Here is a 20,596-nt window from a genome sequence, read left to right as displayed (position 1 = left end):
TGCAAGTATTTAATAGTGGCTTGCCAAGAGAGTCGGTACTCTTTTCAGAAGGAATCTTTCTTTGTGTCTTTTGATATTTAAAGAGCTGTAATTACAATGGCAAAGCTTTGAATTCTTTTTTTTCTTTCCTCTTATACACATTAATTTATGGACCAATCCAACATTACAGACAACCTAATGAAAGAATCACACACTCCCTTTATACTTTTTTTTTCCTTTTTACAGTTTCACTTGTGTGGATGAATGCAAAGTAGTTGATGCTATAAATAAGTTTAATGATGTATCTCGCCCCTCAATTGCTGGTTGTTGATGCTGCAGTCCTGCATAATAGGAGAGGAAAGGAACTGAATTTAAATCTTTATCTGTCTCTCTTTCTCTCTCACTCATGATCCAAAAAGCACCTCCAACTGCTAAAATCGAGTGTTCCTCTTTTGTTTTTTTTCTTGATATTTAAAGCTCTCAACATGATTCTCTCCCCCCGCCCTTTATTTTTTTTTAGCATTGTGAAAAATATCAAAATTATATAAGTGAATCCTGGTAGGTTCACTTATATAATACCCTCTTTAAAATATGAATACCCTCTTTAAAATAATGCTGATTTTTTCTTAGCTACCCAGAGTTGGTGGAGAGCAGCAGCAGGAAAGGATGGAAGGAAACTCCTGCTGTGAGATTTGTGCTACTGTCGGTGAAGTATCCCCAGGCTGAAATATCAGACAATTACAATTTCAGTTAAAGTGCACTGTGACGGGGTATACCAACCCTGCACTGGGCCAATGGGGCGTGACCAATCACTGTGGGCCCAGGACCCCACCCCCGCCCTTGTTGGGCATGCTTAGTGTGGAAGGGACAAATAAAAGGAGGCAGCCCAGCTCAGCCTGGGCTGGCTGAGGAGGAGGAAGGACATATGCTGCAGGCTCCTGCAGAGGTGCCTGTGACTCTCCAAGTGCTGGGAACCATGGACTCGGACAACCAGCCAACCATGGAGACTGACTGGGATGCTGAGCTGCTGCCAGCCAAAGAAATGCCTGAGATGAGCCTCACGGTAGGAAGTGACCCAGGGAATGTATTAGAAGCTGATGCTTGAACTCTTAACTGGGAATCTCCAGGCTTCATAGGACCCTGGGTAGCAACCCAGTGGAGAAGGGTGGGCCGGGGTTCCCCTACCCCCCCCCCCATCCCGTAGCATTTGCCACTAGCTGTGGCTATTGGGGGCCTTCAGCTATGGACTGACTGTTTGCTCTGCCCCACCCAGGGGCTGCAAACTGACTGCTTACCCTGTTCTGCCCAGAGAGTCATAGACCCCTAACTGCTACTGTTTGCTCTAGCCAGGAGATATAAGAGATTAGAGACTGAGCATTGGCTCTGCCCCACCTGAGAGGCTGCTGGCTGTTTGCTTTGCCCCACCCAGGGACTGCAGACTATTTGCTGTCTTTACCCTGCCCAGAGGGTCAAAGCCCAGCTTCGATTGCTTGCCCCAGCCAGGAAGCTCAGGAGGCATAGATGGAGAGTTCACTTGGCCCTACCAGGAGCCCTAAGTCCCTCTAATTGAAATTGCCTGATCTAACAGAGAGTCCCAATGACTGTGTGATGGGGTGTATCAATCCCCTTGTTGGGCCAAAGGGGGCGGGCCTGCTCTACACGCAGGGCCCCCCATGACACACACGTTGTCAGAAAGTATTGCTTATCATTAGAGACCTTTGAACTTGCACTGTCCCCAAGGGCAATGGGGAAATTGTCCCCCACAGAGAGATCTCAAATAACAATGTCTGTGCTACAGCCAGTTTGCAGAGCCAGCTAACAATCTGATTGACCCCTCCCTTGGTTTCCAAGTTGTAGTGGAGACAAGGCCTTGATGAAACCAACAGGTTCCAAAACACAGTTAAAGCTCAGTCAATGCTATAAATTGGAACCATGTTTACAGATCAGTTAGGGAGAGCTAGGTTGCCTGAAAAGACTGTAGCTGTGAAGTGGGCATGGCTTTAACTTCTGTATGAGGGGAATAAACAATAAATAAATTATTACCTTAGAATATATTTTTGACTCCTGGATATTGGTTACAGAAATGAGCCATTTAAAAAAAAATCCACTTGCTTATTATTTGGATTGTTAAGGGATAGAGGTTAGCCATGGCGATGTTTCTCAGGTCATCCAGGGCTATGAATCATCTTGTTGTCACCTTCCTCCAGTGTGAGGGAGTCTTGCTTGTGCCAGCTGGGCATTAGCTGTCTAATGCACCCAGCCCATCACACACTCCCGCACTCTCCTCTGGGCTACACCAGCTCTGCAGGTTGACAACAGCTGCACCCCAGCCCCCAAGTTCCTTCAAAGTGTCCCTTTGTGGTATCCAGTCCCTGATCACTGGGTACCCACAGAAATCCCAGGTTCTCCATCCCCAGGTGTATGTCTACGCTGCAAAGAGAAACCCATGGTTCCAAGTCCCAGAGCCTGGGTCAGCTGACTAGGGCTTGAAGGCTTGGGCTGTGAGGCTAATAATAGCAGTGTTGAATGTTCCCCCTTAGTCTGGAGTGCAGGCTCTGAAACTCGGTGAAGGGGTGTGGTCTCGGAGCCAAGCCTCCAGCCTGTGTGTGACCATCTACGCTGCTATTTTTGCCCCGCAGCATGAGCCCAAGTCAATTGACCTAGGTCTGAGACTCGGTGCCACGGATTTTTCTTTGCAACAGTGTACCTGAGTTCACCAGGTTTACCTTAGTTCACCACTCCTCTGTCACACACACCACTTGAATCTGATTATAGTAAAACAAAAGGAAATTTATTTGAGAGAATAGAGATTCAAATAGAAATGAGACTGGGTCATGGAAACCAATGGTTATATGCAACACAAAATCAGAAAACTGGGGTCTACGCTTATTAATAATTATTTCCTATCTCATCAAATAGATTCTCACTCCAAGGAGCCAGGAGCTAGTCTTTCATGAAGCACTGCCACTCATTAAGGTACCTCTTTGGTGAATAGATGCAGAGCATCTTTCTCCACCCTGTGATATACTGAATCAGTCTTTTGTCTTTATTCACATACATGGCAGTCCCCTAGCTGTCTTATCATTCCTCTTCACTTCCAGGTGATTTCATTGTTTATACTTTATCTTTGATGGTTTTCCATTGGCTTTTCTGCTTTGGTGCAATGGACAATTGAGCCAATTATGCAGTACATAATTGGCTAACTAAGGAGGAGTGATGCCTCCCTTCCCCACTTGAATGGCCCATCACTGAGACGTGATTCCCTGGTGACTCATGGGTTTCGCTCCAAGACCAGAAGTACATAATTTTCAATGTAGTTATATTAGTCCTTAAATATTACCCGTACACACATCTCAGAATGATTGAGTATTGATGAGTTACAAGATTTCAGTAGAGACCTTGCATGCTAACCTTTAGGGATAAATAACATGAAAGCGGTGTACTAGGTGTAGTGAGTTTGTCAGGTCTGAGACAGGAGTTGCTTGTAATTGACAGTGAACTGTATTCTAGTTGGGACCAATGGGCCTCTGGGTCACATCTGTGCACTTTGCCCTCCTAGCCTGATGCAGCTGTGTGTGACAATCTCTGGTGAAGAGGTTGGTGAAGAATCTAAGTACTGAAATGCCAAGATGCTTTGGAACAGAGGTTGGACTCATGGCAGGTATGAATCATCTCTTAATCTTTCTCTATTACGATTAGTTTCATGCAAGTTGGGCCTGATCCAAATGGTCTTTTTCCACTTACTGAAATGGGCTTCAGATCAGGTTCTTTGGGATAGGGTTGGGAGCTTCTCGACAGATTCTTTTTTTGCTTTGGATGAACATTAAAAGGTCCCGTGACAATTTTGTTAGAACGATGCTTTGCTTCACTGTTCTCTTGGTAGCCTTCCTTCTCACTCTTACTGTTACTGTGAAGCCATGATGTGTGCTGGTCACCACCTACCACCGCTGAGGTGGCTGCATTACAGTGATGATGGATGTATACAGTTCCCAGACCGCATCAGATACAGGTCAATTGTATTTAAGGTGATCTAAACTGTCCTATATCTGAGGCAATTACTGGGGTATTAATACAGCTCAACTGTCACTTATTATCGGGACAATCTCTCATTTCAGACCCAAATTTACCTTCATTCGGATGCTCTCTCATCTTGCATTGCATATTTAATTTAGGAAAAAATGAATAATTGATCCCCAGATCATTCTTAAACATTCCTATTCTTTTTCTATAATTTTTGTCTCTGTTGTCCATTGTAGCACATTGTTGGGTATGAAGTCTGGAACACTCTAATGATACATGCATCCGACGAAGTGGGTATTCACCCACGAAAGCTCAGGCTCCAATATGTCTGTTAGTCTATAAGGTGCCACAGGACTCTTTGCTGCTTTTACAGATCCAGACTAACATGGCTACCCTTCTGATATCTAATGATACAGGTTGCCAAATTTAAGACCCAGGCCTTTTCTGTTATCTTTGGCTCCAGGCATCATGATCTTGGGCCAAGCTTCTGCTGAAGTTCCATGAGTATCATTTCATAATGGATTACAAGCAGGTGAGCATGGAATGAGTGACTCTCAGTGATCTATGAACACAATACATTTGTGGCTTGAAATTGAGCACTTTTAATATTATTTCAAGCCTTGAAAGAATAAAAACATTAGTTACTCCTGTGATTTGCTTCCTCCCTCCCCTGTCCAAAGGAGAAAAAAAAAAGAGAGAGAGAGAGAGAGAGGGGAAAAGGGAGAGAAAGAAAGAAGCAAGCTGCCATGGGGCTTGGTCCAGTGCCCATTGGATTCAGTGAGCTGCATTAAGACAGACACTTTTAAACATATATTAACAAGCACTTTAAAAAGCTAGTCTGAGAACATTTTTTTCAGTAAAGTTTGTATTGCATTGTACAATATTTTTTCAATGAACTCCAGAAATTACTCTCTCTTGTTTAGCTTTTCTTGGCAGCGCACATTGACTGTGAAAATACGGATAGTACATTGTTGTGCTCTCGACAATGGGGAAAATGTGACTCAGCCTGAACAGCCCTGCAAAATCCTTAAACATGAGTAGAGTTAAAATGAGATTTAAAAATAAACAAATAACCTCCCTGAACAATACGTTGCTTGGGTCCTGATCCAAAGCCGATTGAAATCTCTTCAAGTCCATAGGCATCAGTGGCATTGGATCAAGCCCCAAACTTTACATGTCTTAGATCATGAAAGCACATAACTGTGTTCTTGAGTTCCATTGAATTTGATGAGAGTTAAGCACATGTATAAGCACTGTTTTGAGTTGGGACCTCAATATAGAAAGCTCTTCCTTTTATTGCAAAAGCAATGTGTATTCAATTCAATCCTGTGAGAGCTTTAGTTTTCTTCAGAGAATTTCTTCATATATTTTGTTCTCCCAATTTCCGATTGATTACAACATTTGTGACACTCAGTTATCCTTATAATACAAAAACTCTTTGCATTTAATGAAAATATTTAAACAACCCTTTTTGGTAAAGAAGCAAATTATGGTTAATCTGTTTGAGGTTTTGCATACAAATTATAAACCAGGGGACAAGTTTTATTTGCTCTCCATAGCTCTTATGTTAGACTGTATAAAATGTATAAAAAATGTTCCATGTAGTGTTCACTATACTTCTATTGCATTCAGGGAACAATAGGAGAGCCCTCTTGTAGGTAATTAAACACCTGCAAATTTTCATAGATCTTAATGGGAAAGTGTGTAGGTTAGCAGATAATGTGTCCTTTAAATTGCATAAGTAGAACATTTGAAATACTGTTAAAGCTGCACTTATTGACACTTTTTGAGCACTTTTCTCATCAATGCTATTACATATTAATTATTACCAATTTTCTAAAGTGACAAAAAAATCTGAAGTAGCTCATATGTAGGAGGAAGAAAGTTTGGAAATATCTGCCATGCTGGAAAGTACATTAAGGTAATTTTTCTATTCTTTAGCCATAAAATAGATAAGAAAAAATATTGTCTTAGGACAATTAACCAAAGTAAATTTTTGGTATACTGGTTGAATTTTTTCTGTCGAAATGTGGTTTTGATAGAAAATGCCTTTTGGACAAAACAAATATTTTAATGAAAAAAATAGTTTTCATTTAAAAAAAATTGAGGTTCTCATTGCCCAAATTTTTAGGTTTTAAATTTTCCAATTAAAATCTGATCATTAATTAAAAAAAAAAAGGCAAATGGAAAAAAAAATGGTTGAAACTTTTAATGGGGATTTTTCTTCCCCCTCCTCCCCCCGATTAGCCTCAATCTTTTCAAAGTTTGAATTTTCAAGGAGTCTAATGGAATTAAAGTGCCCAAGTCTCATTGAGATTTGGAGCCTAATTAATTTGGGCTGAAATATTGAAAGGAGCCTTAAAGAATTTAGTCAGTTGTTAAAATTGTACCATAGTTGTTAGACTGAATTCACCATGGATATAAATGACTTCAAGATCTGGCCCCTAGTGAAAAAGGTCTTATTGGAAGAAATATTAAGGTTGTATGTGAAAGAAAGCTGGGAAGAGGAACATGGAAATTTGTCCAATTAACCCAGAATCCTCTCTTTGACTGTGGTCAGTATTAGATGCTTCAGAGCAAGATGTAAAACCCTCATAATGGATAGTATGCCAATAAGGTATGTTTCTTCCTAACTTCAGGGAGTTAGTCCTTGGCATATTTCCTGAATCACAAGGGTTAAGACCCCTATTAAATCTTTGTCCTAATTAGGAGAATTCCATCTCCTGTTTCTCCCTTATCAATAACCAGTTATAATGGTTCCTTGGTGTCCTTTGAAAGAGGAGGTGCTGTATTTTCAGATAAGGTTTGGGGATGTGATACGTTTTAGTGGGAGGGCCTAAGACTTGGTCTTTGTTTGCTTTTCCGTCAGTGTGAAGGTGACAAACCTAGATGTAGGCCACTAGTTCAAATCTGGTCTAGGTCAGGTTTGAAGGAAGGGTGTTAGAATCTGTTGGTTGGTTGATGTGGAATGAGCTGCCACTCTCAGTCAAGTTACTAGTGGACAGAGGGGATTCAGATAAAAGAATTACTGCGTGATGGGGTGTACAAACCCCATACTAGGCAACAAGGGGTTAGGGAATTACTTTGGTTCCAGCCAACTCTGCCCTGCCACATCTGCAGCAAATCCTGCATCTAGTAGAGGAATTAAAAGACGGGGAAACTGCTCATTTGATGGCAGACCTGGAAGAGAGCAGACCTGCAACCTGCGGCTCCAGAAGCACAGAACAGAGGGAAGGCCAAAATCTTTGGGATAACTGTCCTTTAGGGCCGGGAGGGACCCACCCCAGAAACAGAGAGGGAAGCATTCCCCCTCCACTGCATATGGACCTTGGACACTGGTAATCCCTTTTTACTTTCTTGGTGTGGACTACCCCAGCAGGGGAAAGCCTTGGACTGAGCTGGCCCGGGAGGTGGGACAGGGCAGGGCAGGGGGATAGGAAGTGACCCAGGGAGGGCAGCCGTAAGCAGCCTTGGTTGCCAGATCCCTGGGTTGGAACCTGGTGGAGTGGCAGGGCCTGGGCTCCCCCGACCAACACTTTCCTGTTGATCATGGATTGTAGGCCTGACCACTAGGCCACACTTCCTGACTGTGATCTGAGTGAGGACAGTTTCATACTTCCAAAACCCTCAGACTGATCCCAAACCAGAGACCAAAACTTTGAGGTTCATGAATGCTTAGAATAACTTTTTTTCCCTATTATTTTTGTGCCCCCCCTGCACTTCCTTTGGGGAAGTTTGAATCATCTGGATGTGGTTTTGGATTCAAACTTTGTGACTTAGGCCCATCTCTGTTACTAATACCACTGGCCTCTAATTTTTGCCATTGCTGGCAGTCTCTCAGGAAGCCAAAGTCTTAGGAGACATGGAGAATGAAGTGCTCTCTCACCCCTAGAAGTGACCACTCCAGCTCAGGGTGGGCGGACACTCACACTGCTGCTGTCTGGGCTGTATTTGTACTGTGGGTATGCAGAAAACTTCACAAATCCAGACGTTTGATCTGCCCAAGCAGTAAAATCACTTAAAAAACACAATAGTCAAAGCTGAATGCACTATTTGCAAACACATAAGCCCAGAATTAGTAAAGGGATTTGATCAAAACAAAACAAAAATCCCAACCAAATAGGTGACAGAAGCAGGGAAGAGAGAGATGATATTTAATGATGCTGCTCCATTGCTGTTTTTCCTTTCCCGCGCTTGCTTTAAGCCACTAGAGTCTGAACAATGGTTAGCAGAGCAGGATTGACTCACAAAACTGATGTCAGATGTTGGCTTCACCCGACACTGGAATCCAACAGCCACTCTTGCATTTAAAGCTGCTAGTTCTGCGTTGTATGCATATGATGCTATAACCTTTCTATTCTCCTGTGGAACTGCCTCTCTTCTCCCTGCAAACACGCAGTGCTGGAGAGATTAATGAGAATGCCCCTCTTTTGTTGCTGCTTTACCTAGTTTTGTACATTGGATAGCTGTTTTTACGAATGTGTCATTATTTAAGTACCCAGAAAGCATTAAATAAATTGGACAGTGCTTCTATGACCGTGGAATTATGACAAGCGCTGACTCTGGAATTCAGCTGCCGACAGGGGATTCTGTGGGTGTGAGGCTGCAGATGGCTATGCGTTATTACAACAGCAGAATTGAAGAACATTTGCTGCAGATCTCTCTTGCCCTTGCTGTAGAAATTGACCTTGGAATCCTGCAGAATTCCAGGTCTTACTTCAGAATACAAGTAGCAAAAGCATGATTGTGCTGGAAATGTTTGTTTATGCTGTACAGTAGCAGAGTAGATTACTTAAATAGACTGCTCTCGGTTGATTTGAGCACACTCTGTATTTCTTAGTTCTCTGAAGAATACATGCTATTCTGTGGTTTCTTTGTCAGTAATGACACATCACATGATCTTTTTCCTGTGCTTATCTCCCTTCTCAGTCTTAACTTCTGCCTCCTGACCCTTTTTTAAAAAACAAAAAAAATAGAGGATGTCAAAGAAAGAGAGAGGGTATGATTGTTGTTAGTTGCTGAAATCATCCCTCCTTCATACCCAGTGTTTCCCTGCTAGTAGTCATTACTGTGAAAACAGTGGTTGTAGACAGTGAACTCGGTTTTAAAACTGCACAAAAATATATAAGTTTATAGTGAAAATGAGGAACTTTTTCATGTTTGCAAACCAGGAAACAAAGGGGTTGAGGTTTTTTCATATGTTGGTGGGCAATGGAGGAGTGTCCTTAAAATTATAAATTCCTTTTTCATTAATGTTTTATTTTATCCTTTTGTCCCATTTGGTACGTTATGCAAGCTCCTGGTCAGGGATGAATTAAAGGTGGGATCTAACAGGTCTCTGCTGAGATGGGTTTTGCATTCTGATGCTCCTTCCTCCTTTTCTAGCCTGAATTGCAGCAGAACATCCATGGTCCTTCCTTCTCCCCGTATTCTTTCCTCAATTTCAGAATAGGTTTGGGATTCCACATTTCCCTGTCTATCTGGATGATGATTATCTGTATTCCAGTGTTGCTAACTCTCCTGATTTTATTGCGATTCTCATGATCTTCAGTGTATTTCTTAAAGCTCTAGATCCTGGAGTCAGATGAATATGAGAAAATCTCAGCTTTAAAACAAAAACAAAACAATATTTCTAGCCATCTGTGGTTATGGAGAAAACCTTGAAAATATTTCCTGAGTGCCACCCATATGATTAAAAAAACAAGGTAAATAAAAATAATCTAACATTTATTTATTTTGGCTTAAAATAAGGAGATTTTTATAAATCTCATTTTGAGGTGCCTGTCTAATGATTTGTGAGTGTTTGGGGTTGTTCTGTCCCGTATCTATCTGATCATTTGCTGCTATGATTATTTGACATGGAGGGTTTCAAGAATTATAACTCTCACTGGCTGTCATATCTGGTAGCATAGTTATAGACCTCATAAAGCTTTACCTATAAAAGCAGCTCCTACCCCTATTTCTAGTCAGAGTGTTTATACTGCAGACAAATCAACAAAGTCATCCGATCCATCACGAGGAAACTCTTTTGGACTGAGGTCCCTTTTTCATTCCTGTGGCACACTGAAAGGTCACCTAAAGTTGAATAATGCAGGTGGCTGCTTGATGAATTAAATGAAAAATTGCCCTCCTCAATGATTTTGTAAGAAAGTAGGGTAGGTTTCCTTTTCTGATGGCATAGGAAGAATAGATGCCAGAATTTGTCATCTTAAAAAAAAAAAAAAAAAATTCAATTGTGAATGAAAGATGAATACACAAAAAAAGCAGCACAAGTAATCCTGGCAAGGCATTTTAATAAGTCTTCAAGAATTATTAAATCAATACCTCTGTATGATTTATGATGAATTCCAGCATACACAAACAAGAACATTCTATAAATATAAGAAAAGAGAAGTTTCAGACTATGTAGATTTTTCCATTTTATACAGGAATTTCATTTTGAATTTTTTTTTTTAAATTTTAGATTGAAAGAACAAAAGTAATGTCTGTCCCTTGGGCAGCATGGTGTGGGTGTGTCATCTGTAACAGACTGTATCTGAACTGAACACAAAATGCCAGCTACATCTAGCAAATCACAGATGCCTACTGTGACACTGCACCCATGTTCTTCAGTGATATTATTATGATATGATTATGGCATAATTATGATGCATTTTATGCAAGACAGGTCGCGTAAAGGTGTCATTGAAAAGGTTATGATTTGCTGAACATGATTATCCTATTTGTATCCACGTATCAATTTTGTATCTGAAGTTATAAATACTGATTATGTGTTTGTACTTCAAATGTAGTTACACCTGGGTAACACCCACTAGACAAGATGCTTTGTCTAGATAGTGGGTGGGGAAGGGCCTATTCAGGGTAATGGGCCATTAGAAAAAACAATAGGCCTTAGGAGAAGCTTATCCACCACCTGGTGAGCCTTCCTGAGAACGCTACAGACAGCCTGTGAGTGATGGCTGCTATGACTCTACAAGGACATGGGACCAGGCCTCATGACTTTGGACTCCACCTTGGTATGTCAGTATTTTTTCCACAAACCAGTCTGGGAACAAGTTTTGAAATAAAAGTTTCCTGACGTGCAAAAGTTATATAAGGCAGGGAATGAAATCATTTGGGGTTCTTCACTCCCCACATAGACTCCTGGAAACACCTGAAGAACAAAGACTGAACTGGGGGAAGTGCTGGACCCAGGCTAAGGGGATTTCTAGCCTGTATGAATGACCTGGGGATTTCAAGCCGCAAAGCAAGTGCAGCTTCCCCTTAAGAATCTGACACACCAGTAATGTATCATTTCTCAGGGTGAGAATCTGCTAATTCATATCCAATCTATTTAGTATATTAAGCGTGCGGTTTTTGTTTATTTGCTAGGTAATCTGCTTTGATTTGTTTGCTATCACTTATAATCACTTAAAATCTCTTTTGTAGTTGTTAAACTTGTTTTTGTTTTAATCTAAATCAGTGAGCTTTGACTGGAGTGCTTGGGGAAAATCTCTGCTTTTGTTCCCACAAGTGTGCATTGTTCTCTTCACATTGAGGGAGAGGCGTACCGGGTATTAAACCCATATACTGGCCAGTTTTGACCAGGGAAGGATGGAACTGCTCTGGGGTCCTAGACTGGGAAGCTGCTGGTTAGAGAACCTATGTGTAACTGCAGCTGGGTGTGTTCCTACCTGTGTGAATGCTGGTGAAAGTGCAGGCTGGAGGGCTTTGCAGATTGTCACAGCAGTATAGTGTGAGAGGGAACTCAGGCTGGTGGGTCAGAGGGCTCAGTGGTACCCCAGTTCCAGGTGGGAACCTGGGGGGAACCCATCACACCTACAAATCTAAAAGTGTAGTACACAAAAACAAGCCTGAAGTCACCTAGCTACCTACCCCACACAAGCGTGCACTAAACCTTTACAATGATCGTCCCAAAGGCCATCCCAGACCTTGGGGAATCTGGGAGCAGCCTCCTGACTCTGCTACTTCCCACTCCCAGCACAGGCAGCATAGCTGGCTTGTCATTGTGCTGTCATAGCACCATCCCCTCAACCATCTGCACCCACATGCCACTCCTCCACCACCATCCTTGAGAAGATTCAGAGAATGGGCAAGTTAAGTTGATGCTGCTGCATTAGCATGAATGTATTCTGCTTTTAGGGGTAGGAATTATGCTGATCTTAGAAGGGAGCATGCTGTGTAGATCAGCTACTTCCCACCTCTGCATCTTAAGTTGTTTATAACCCTGTTTTCACACTCTGCACTGACACAATTTCCATGTGATTGTTTCTTTTGCAACAGCAGAGCAGAACAAAAGGGGCCCACCATCCCTCTAGCTTTGAACTCCCATACAACTTGCACTCATCTGGAAAGCTTATGCTCCTTGTCCCAAAGATGAAGGCTTTAGTGCTAAGAGATTCTCAGAAGCAGGCCCTCACTTCTAATCTGCAATTTATTCAGATGATACTGTGTCATTTTACCAGAAAATTTTATAGGGGCTGGCTCAGTTTCCCCTGTTTGCTGTTGTCAATATCCTCCTCAGCTCTGACCTCTTAATCTTGAGTGCTGATTCTGCCAGGTATGTAAGCATGAACATCACACTAAGTATGTGGGTGGCTCCCGTGACATTAAACTTTTTGCAGAATCAGGGCTTTGGTGCTCATGGGGGATGTAGATTGTTACTACTTCTCTATAAGATGTGATTTGGAATTTCCACCTCCCCCCACATTCTATGCCCTGGTCTACACTAAGCTCGGGGGTCGAACTAGGGTACGCGAATTCAGCTACGTGAATAACGTAGCTGAATTCGAACTACCCTAGTTCGACTTACTTACCGTCCAGACGCCGCGGAAGCGAACTCCGCGGCTCCAGGGTCGACTCCGGCAACTCCTCCTGCCGCGGTGGAGTACCGGAGTTTGAACTAGCGCTTCCGGGGTTCGAACTATCGCGTCTAGATCAGACGCGATAGTTCGAACTCCGAGCAGTCGAACTCGCCGCGTCGACCGTCCCGGTAAGTGTAAACGTACCCTAAGTTACATGTGACCAGGTACTAAACTGATGGTCTCTGTACAAATACCCATAATGTATTTATTATATTATGCTGTGGCAGGGCCACCCACAGGATTCCAGGGGCCCGGGGTCTTCGGTGGCGGGGGGCCCTTCCGTTCCTGGACCCGCCGCCGAAGTGCCCCGAAGACCCGCGGCGGGGGACCCCCCGCCGCCGAATTACCGCCGAAGCGGGACCCGCCGCCGAAGCGCAGTCCGGTCTTCGGCGGAGGGGGGCCCCGCCGCGGGTCTTCGGGGCACTTCGGCGGCGGGTCCCGGAAGGGAAGGGCCCCCCGCCGCCGAATTACCGCCGAAGACCGGGCTGAACTTCGGCGGCGGGTCCCGTCTTCGGCGGTAATTCGCCAGCGGGGGGGTCCTTCCGCTCCGGGGCGGAAGGACCCCCCCGCCGGCGAAGACCGGGAGCGGCAGAAGCTCCTGCGCCCGGCCGCACAAGAGTTTGCCGGGCACCCCGGAGCGAGTGAGGGACCCCGCTCCAGGGGCCCTGAAAAACTCTGGTGGGGGCCCCCGTGGGGCTCGGGGCCTGGGGCAAATTGCCCCTCTTGCCCACCCTCTGGGCGGCCCTGTGCTGTGGTAAGTACTTCCCCCCCTCAGGGGACGAAGTAGGGCTGAACCCCACTTGTCCCCCCACCAGGTATTTTGGTGATGCTTCTGAGTATGTTGGGGCCATCTCTGACACACCAGGAATGCTTTGGATTTGTGATTGTCATATAAAATCTTAGGGTTTACTACTGTTATTGTGGTGCTACCTTTAAATCATTTGTTGGAGAACGAACATATTAACTGGGCTCTAGTTTACAGATGTTCATTACAGATGTAAGATTTTGTAAAGACATTAATGATTAGATGTTCCTTTGCCTTTTAATTATTAATAATAGATAATTTCTTTGAAAAGTCCATCACTTTTAACTGAATAGGAAATACCTGAGTAATTGAGCCATTGACTTAGCTTGTCTTCACCGCACCAGCTAAACTGGCACTGCTGCATCGATCACAGAAAGTGTCTGCTTTATTTTATGGTCTTACAAGAGCGTGTCACTCTGTGTGTGTAGTACACATCATGTGAAGGATGACTGTGAACCCATCTCCTCAAGTAACAAATCACCTCTCTTCATGCAATGTCCTACATGCTATTTCAGACCTTCTGAATATTCAGAAAACAGTTAGTGCAAAACTTCTGTCAGACTTTCCCAAGAGCTGGCACTGCATACTAAATCTGATAGGATATGTTAGTCCTAGGCAAGAGGGTGGTATTGTTATGATGGAGTGGGGAAAAAGACTGGCACACATTAAATGGCCAGAATGTTACTATCACTGGATGACTAGTATTTAAATGTGATGACCCAGCTGCTCACTCCCAACAGTACATGGCAAAACTAGAATATTGGGCCATTCATAGTTGTAGTCACCAGAGCCAAACATACAGTGGTGTAATGCAATATTACTAAATGAGCCAGGGGTCATTATCCGATGTTGTAGCAGATGTAATAGACTACTACATATTGTTATGAATACCCCCTAAGATTACTGGAACTGAGGGCATGGCGACACTTGCGAGTTAGAGCGCATTAAAGCAGCCCTGAGCACCTTAACTCATGACACGCCCACATTGGCAAGGCACATAGAGCTCCTGGACTCCGTGGCTGGAGTGCCCCTGGTAATCCACCTCAATGAGAAGCATAACGCTTGCTACGCCCAGCTGGAGTGCCGAGGTGCCAGTGTGGACTCCCTAGTCTATTAATGCGCTCTGATTGGCCTCCAGAAGTGTCTCACAATGCTTGTTCTAGCCACTCTGGTCATCACTTTGAATTCTACTGCCCTGCCCTTAGGTGACCAATCGTCAGACCCGCCCTTTAAATTCTCTGGGAATTTTGAAATTCCCTTTCCTGTTTGCTCAGCAAGGCATGGAGTGCTCTCAGCGAATCTTTCCAGGTGACCATGCCTCCATGCGCCAGGTGATCCCCAGTATGGAGCAATGGCGAGGAGCTGGACCTCATCAGTGTTTGGGGGGAGGAAGGTTTCCAGTCTCAGCTGCACTCCAGCCATAGGAATTACAATACCTTCGGGAAGCTATCAAGGGATGTGATGGAAAGGGGCCATGACTGGAATGCCCTGAAGTGCAGGGTTAAAGTGCAGGAGCTGAGGAATGCCTACCACAAAGCCCACGAGGCAAACCACCACTCCGGTGCTTCCCCCACAACCTGACGTTTCTACAAAGAGCTGGACACAATACTTGGGGGCGACCCCAGCTCCACTCCGAAGACCACCAGAGAGACCAGTTCAACAAAGGAGGAGGAGGAAAGTGGAAGCGAGGATGCTGAGGGGTGGGGGACAGGCCGGCATCCCTAGATTCATGCAGCCAGGAGCTGTTCTCAAGCCAGGAGGAAGGTAGCCAGTCACAGCAGCTGGTTCTTGGGGAAGATCAACCAGAGGAGGTGCCCGGTAAGTGGTTTTATTTTGGTAAGGAAGTTGTTCAGTGGGGGCTCTTGGAGCAAGGAGGGTTAGGGCTGCATGCATACCTAGATGCGAATACGGCATTGATGTTCTCTCTCACATCGTGGTAATCAGCCTCAGTGATCTCTTCAAAGGTCTCATGCAGAAGCCGGGCAATCCACTTGCTCAGGTTCCTTGGCAGAGCTACTGTACTCCTTGTCCCAGTAAGGCTAACGTGTCCATACCACTGTGCCGTGAGGGGTGGGGGGACCATTGCTGCACACAGGCAAGCTGCATATGAGTCAGGACAGAAGCCGCATTGTAGTAGAAAACCCTCCCTTGTTTCCCAGGTCACCCTCAGCAGCAAGATATCTTCCAAGATGAACTCACCTGTGGAAAATGTGGAGACAGTGTTCAGTATAGGGGTCCCCTGCAGCTGTTGGCTCTCCCCAAGGCACAGAACCCCAGAGGACAGTACGGCCATGAAACAATCAGTCCCTCTTGCTTCTGTGCATACTCACCATTTTGGGGCTCCTGGGGGTTACGTGCACTCGCTTTGGGATGGGCAATTTCTACTATTGTGTAGACTGTGCTTGTCTTTCAGTACAGCTGAATTATTGCTCTGTCTGGTGTGAACAATGCTGCCTCTGTTAAGTGTTGCATTTTGGCTTTACAGATGCAACCTTGAGATCTCAGCCGTCCTTATTATCAATGGTTGAAAGACTCCAAAGAATCAGGAAGTGGCCACGTAGCAGCAAAGAGGACATGCTGCATGAAGTAATGCAGCAGTCCCTTAATGAAAATCAAAAAGTGCAGGAGTGGCGGAAGAGTGAAAGGAGGGTCTGCCAGGAGAATGTGGCTCGCCGGCACCAAAGCACCTGCTAAGCATTATAGAGCGCCAAGCAGACTCGATACAGGCGCTCATAACAATGCAGGTGGAGCACTTCTGCCCAGCCCCCACCCTCTCCCCCAGCCCTTGTCCCAAAACTCTTTCCCTTGTGCCCCCATGTCACCTCCAACCCACTTTCTCCAACGTCTGGGTTCTTATCGCCACCAGCTGCCTCCAATTCCTGTAGCGTCACCACCTAGCCCTGCAAACTATGACCCTTACCCACTGTACTCAACCCCCATCACCATGCATTTTAGCCAGCTAGAAGTGCAGCACTCACTGCACAGCAGTCCAGACAGGAAGGCTGAGTATGATAACAGGACATACACAAATCTGTGATTGTACCATTCCCCTCCCCACCCCCTTGCCCCTTTCTGTTTCCCAAGCAGTTGTGTTTCTTTTCAATAAATGGATTTTTTGACTTTGAAAACATTCTTTATTATTGCATTAAGTAAAAGATACCTTAGCCCAGGAAAGCAACAGGCACTGCAAATCAGTGCATCATACGTAGCAAAAACAGATTCCTACTAACTTTGGAACAACTGCACTTAATTCCCAAGCAGGGCACCAAACATTACTGGTGGCTTTCAGCCTCAAATTGCTCCCTCAGGGCATACCTAATCCTTGCAGCCCAGCACTGGGCCCCTCTAATAGCCCTCCTCTCTGGCTGTTCAAATTCAGACTCCAGGTGTTGAACCTCTGAGGTCCATGCCTGAGTGAATCTTTCACCCTTCCCTTCGCAAATGTTATGGAGGGTACAGCACGTGGATATAACCATGGGGATGTTATCTGCCAGGTCCAGCTTCCCATACAGACAGCGCCAGCGGCCTTTTAAATGGCCAAAAGCACACTCCATAGTCATTCTGCACCAACTCAGCCTGTTGTTCAACCGCTCCTTGCTGCTGTCAAGGCTCCCTGTGTAGGGTTTCATGAGCCATGGCATTAAAGGGTAAGTGGGGTCTCCAAGAATCACAATGGGCATTTTGATTTCCCCTACGGTGATCTTCTGGTCTGGGAAGATCTTTCCGGACCAGCCTGTGTTAATGTTAATGAAATGCCCACGGTGATCCACAAGCGCCTGGAGAACCATAGAGAAATACCCCTTCTGATTAACATACTCAGAGGCTAGGTGGGCTGGTTCTAGAATTGAAATATGCATCCCATCTATTGCCCCTCCGCAGTTAGGGAAACCCTTTTGTGCAAAGCCAGCCACAATGTCATGCATGTTATCCAGAGTCACTGTTCTTCTGATCAAGATGTGATTAATGGTCCTGCAAACTTGCATCAACATGATGCCAAAGGTCGACTTTCCCACTCCAAACTGGTTAGCGACCGATCGGTAGCTGTCTGGAGTTGCCAGCTTCCAGATTGCAATAGCCACCTGCTTCTCTACCGGTAGGGCAGCTCTCAATCTTGTGTCCTTGCACCACAGGGTGGGGGCGAGCTCAGCACACAGTCCCATGAAAGTGGCTTTTCTCATCCGAAAGTTCTGCAGCCACTGCTTTGTTATCCCAGACTTGCATGACGATGTGATCCCACCACTCAGTGCTTGTTACCCCAGCTCAAAAGCGGTGTCACATGTGGTGAGCATGTCCATGAATGCCACAAGAAATCTCGTGTCATATGCGTTATGCAAGTTGCCATCATCGTCGGATTCCTCACTGTCAGTTTGTAGCTTAAGGAGTAACTCAACTGCCATTCGTGACGTGCTGGCGAGACCCATCAGCATATTCCTCAGCACTTCGGGGATCCATTCCCGCAGACCAAAAGAGAAGACAGTGTGCAGTACAAAAAACGTTGAAAGATGGCGCCAAATGTGGATGGAAGCACAGGAATTGCTGGGATGCAAAGTGATGCATCATGGGGCATTGGGACAGGACCCAGTATGCCCCGCACCTCCCTATCCCCTTCACACAAGTCACAGCACCAGAATGGGAAGAGGTGCTCTGTGGGATAGCTGCCCATAATGCACCGCTCTCAATGCCACTGCAAGTGCTGCAAATGTGGCCATGCCAGTGTGCTTTCAGCTGACAGTGTGAACAGACTGCAGTGCTTTCCCTACTGCACTCTCCGAGGGCTGGTTTGACTCACACCGCTCTACATCTGCAAGTGTAGCCATGCCCTCAGAGACTGAAGAAAACAATTCTTTCTCATGGTTTTTCAGTTTATTTGATGTGTTTGACCTTGTTTTGTATATGGCCAGTTTTATGACTTTTCCCCATATGGTTGGTTAGGCTTTGAACCTACAAATACTTACATGCATGCAAAATTTTACTCACATGAGCAGTCCTGTTGAAACAATGGGAACTTCTGGCACTTTTTGAAAATCAGAATACTAAATTAAGGGCCTAAATATGGATTTAAGAGCATAATTTTAGGCACCCACTTCTGAAAATCTTAGTATTGATTCAGTGGGAGAACGTCCTGTCTGTAATAAACAGACTTAGTGGGATGAGGTTGCATTCTAGGTTGGATAGTTTTTTTTTCTTCAGTGCTTTGGAGGAAGCGAACTTTTTAACCTTGGCTAAGTGATCTAAATTACTAGAGAATTGAAACTCAAACTTCAAGGACTCTGAAGCTCAGCATCTGGTTGCTGAATATGCTATTTTCTCTTGTGTGGAATGAAACAGTAGCATGACATTCTTTTTATATTTGAATTTTTTCTTTGCAAAATTCCATTCTATTCAGAGCACAGAAGAAATTTATTTTTGAATTTAATATCCTTGATTGTTACTTAAGTTGTTGTGTGTCTGAGAATTCCATAATACTCATCTCTTTTGGTGGAGCTGATTATAGAAGATTGGCCATGGGGCAACTTACTCAAGACTAGCTGTGTTTGGTGGGACTTTCCCTAGACACCACCTTAGTTTGTAGGTCTCTGGTGAGACTTTTGTGCCTGAGAGGAGACACGTGGTTAATCTGGTTACAGCTTGGCCTGGGCTTTTACACCCACCGGAGATCTGCTGGAGCTAAAAATTTACATGCCTACGTTGCTAAAATGGTAAGAATTTTTTAATCCCTCCTATGCAATATACCCCACTCCTGGACTGTTCACACACAGCCTCTGGCATGTAAGCTGCTCCCAGCTACTTGCAACCAAATGACACTAGCCAATATCTCCGGTCCCAGACACAACCCCAGGAACCTCCGTCTTGCAGTGTCCAGTTATGCCCATTGGATGCTGCAAGCTTATATGAGTTCATCAATTTAACAAAAAAAAATTGATATGTACCAAGGGGAGCCTCTGACACACTTCAAACCAAATGCACTGCTTCAGGTAGACTAAACAGATTTATTAACAGTAAAGATAAATTTGAAGTGATTATAAGTCAAAGCACAAGAAGTCAGATTTGGTCAAATGAAATAAAAGCAAAACACATTCTAAGCTGCTCTTAATGGTTTCAACATCCTTACAAATTTAGATGCTTCTCACCACAGGCTGGCTGATTACTCTTCAGCCCGGCTCTCCCCTTTGATCAATGCTTCAGTCGCTTGGTGTGGTATCTGTAAATGTAGGTGGAAGAGAGAGCATGGCAAATGTCTCTCCCTTTTATGATGTCCTTTCTTCCCTCTTGGCTTTGCATCCCCCCCCCCTTCCTTCAGAGTCAGGTGAGCATTACCTCATCGCAGTTCCAAACTAACGAAAGGAAGGGGGCTGACTCCCTCCTGAGTCTACCAGATTCTTTAGTTGCTGCCTAGGCCAGCACCCTTTGTTCCTGTGAGGCAAGGCTGGGCTGGGTTTGTCCCATCCACACCCTGATGAGGTGTGACCTGTCCCTCTGCTTCTGGACAGTTTTTGTCTGGGCTTGCTTTAAGCTATGAGGATACATTTTCAGCCTCATAACTATAATACGTGAAATTATAACCTATAACATCACTATAACAACAATGCTCAGTGCATCATGAGCCTTCCGAAGACACTGACATGACAAACTTTGCAGTGGATATCACTCAATCATTTTACCAGGATGAACATGGGGATGCTGGGTGTACCCCCGAGGTACAGAGTGTCACAACCTCCCACTGTTCCTCGCTGTTCCTCACCACTTTCACCGGCCACCTGCCTCTCTGTTGTGACCTCTGTAGGTCAGTCTCTGAGTGATTTTCAGCTCTTAGCAGTCTGGGCAAAAATACTTCCTCACCACAAGTGATTTCAGCTCTCATTAAGTACTTAACATAAGAAAAGGTTCCTAATGAAGCCTATTTAGCTCTATCTTTGAACAGTGAGGA

Source organism: Mauremys mutica, chromosome 2 (assembly GCF_020497125.1).
Source record: "Mauremys mutica isolate MM-2020 ecotype Southern chromosome 2, ASM2049712v1, whole genome shotgun sequence".
Taxonomy (NCBI): Eukaryota; Metazoa; Chordata; order Testudines; family Geoemydidae; genus Mauremys; species Mauremys mutica.
Note: the sequence above shows the minus strand (reverse complement) of the source record.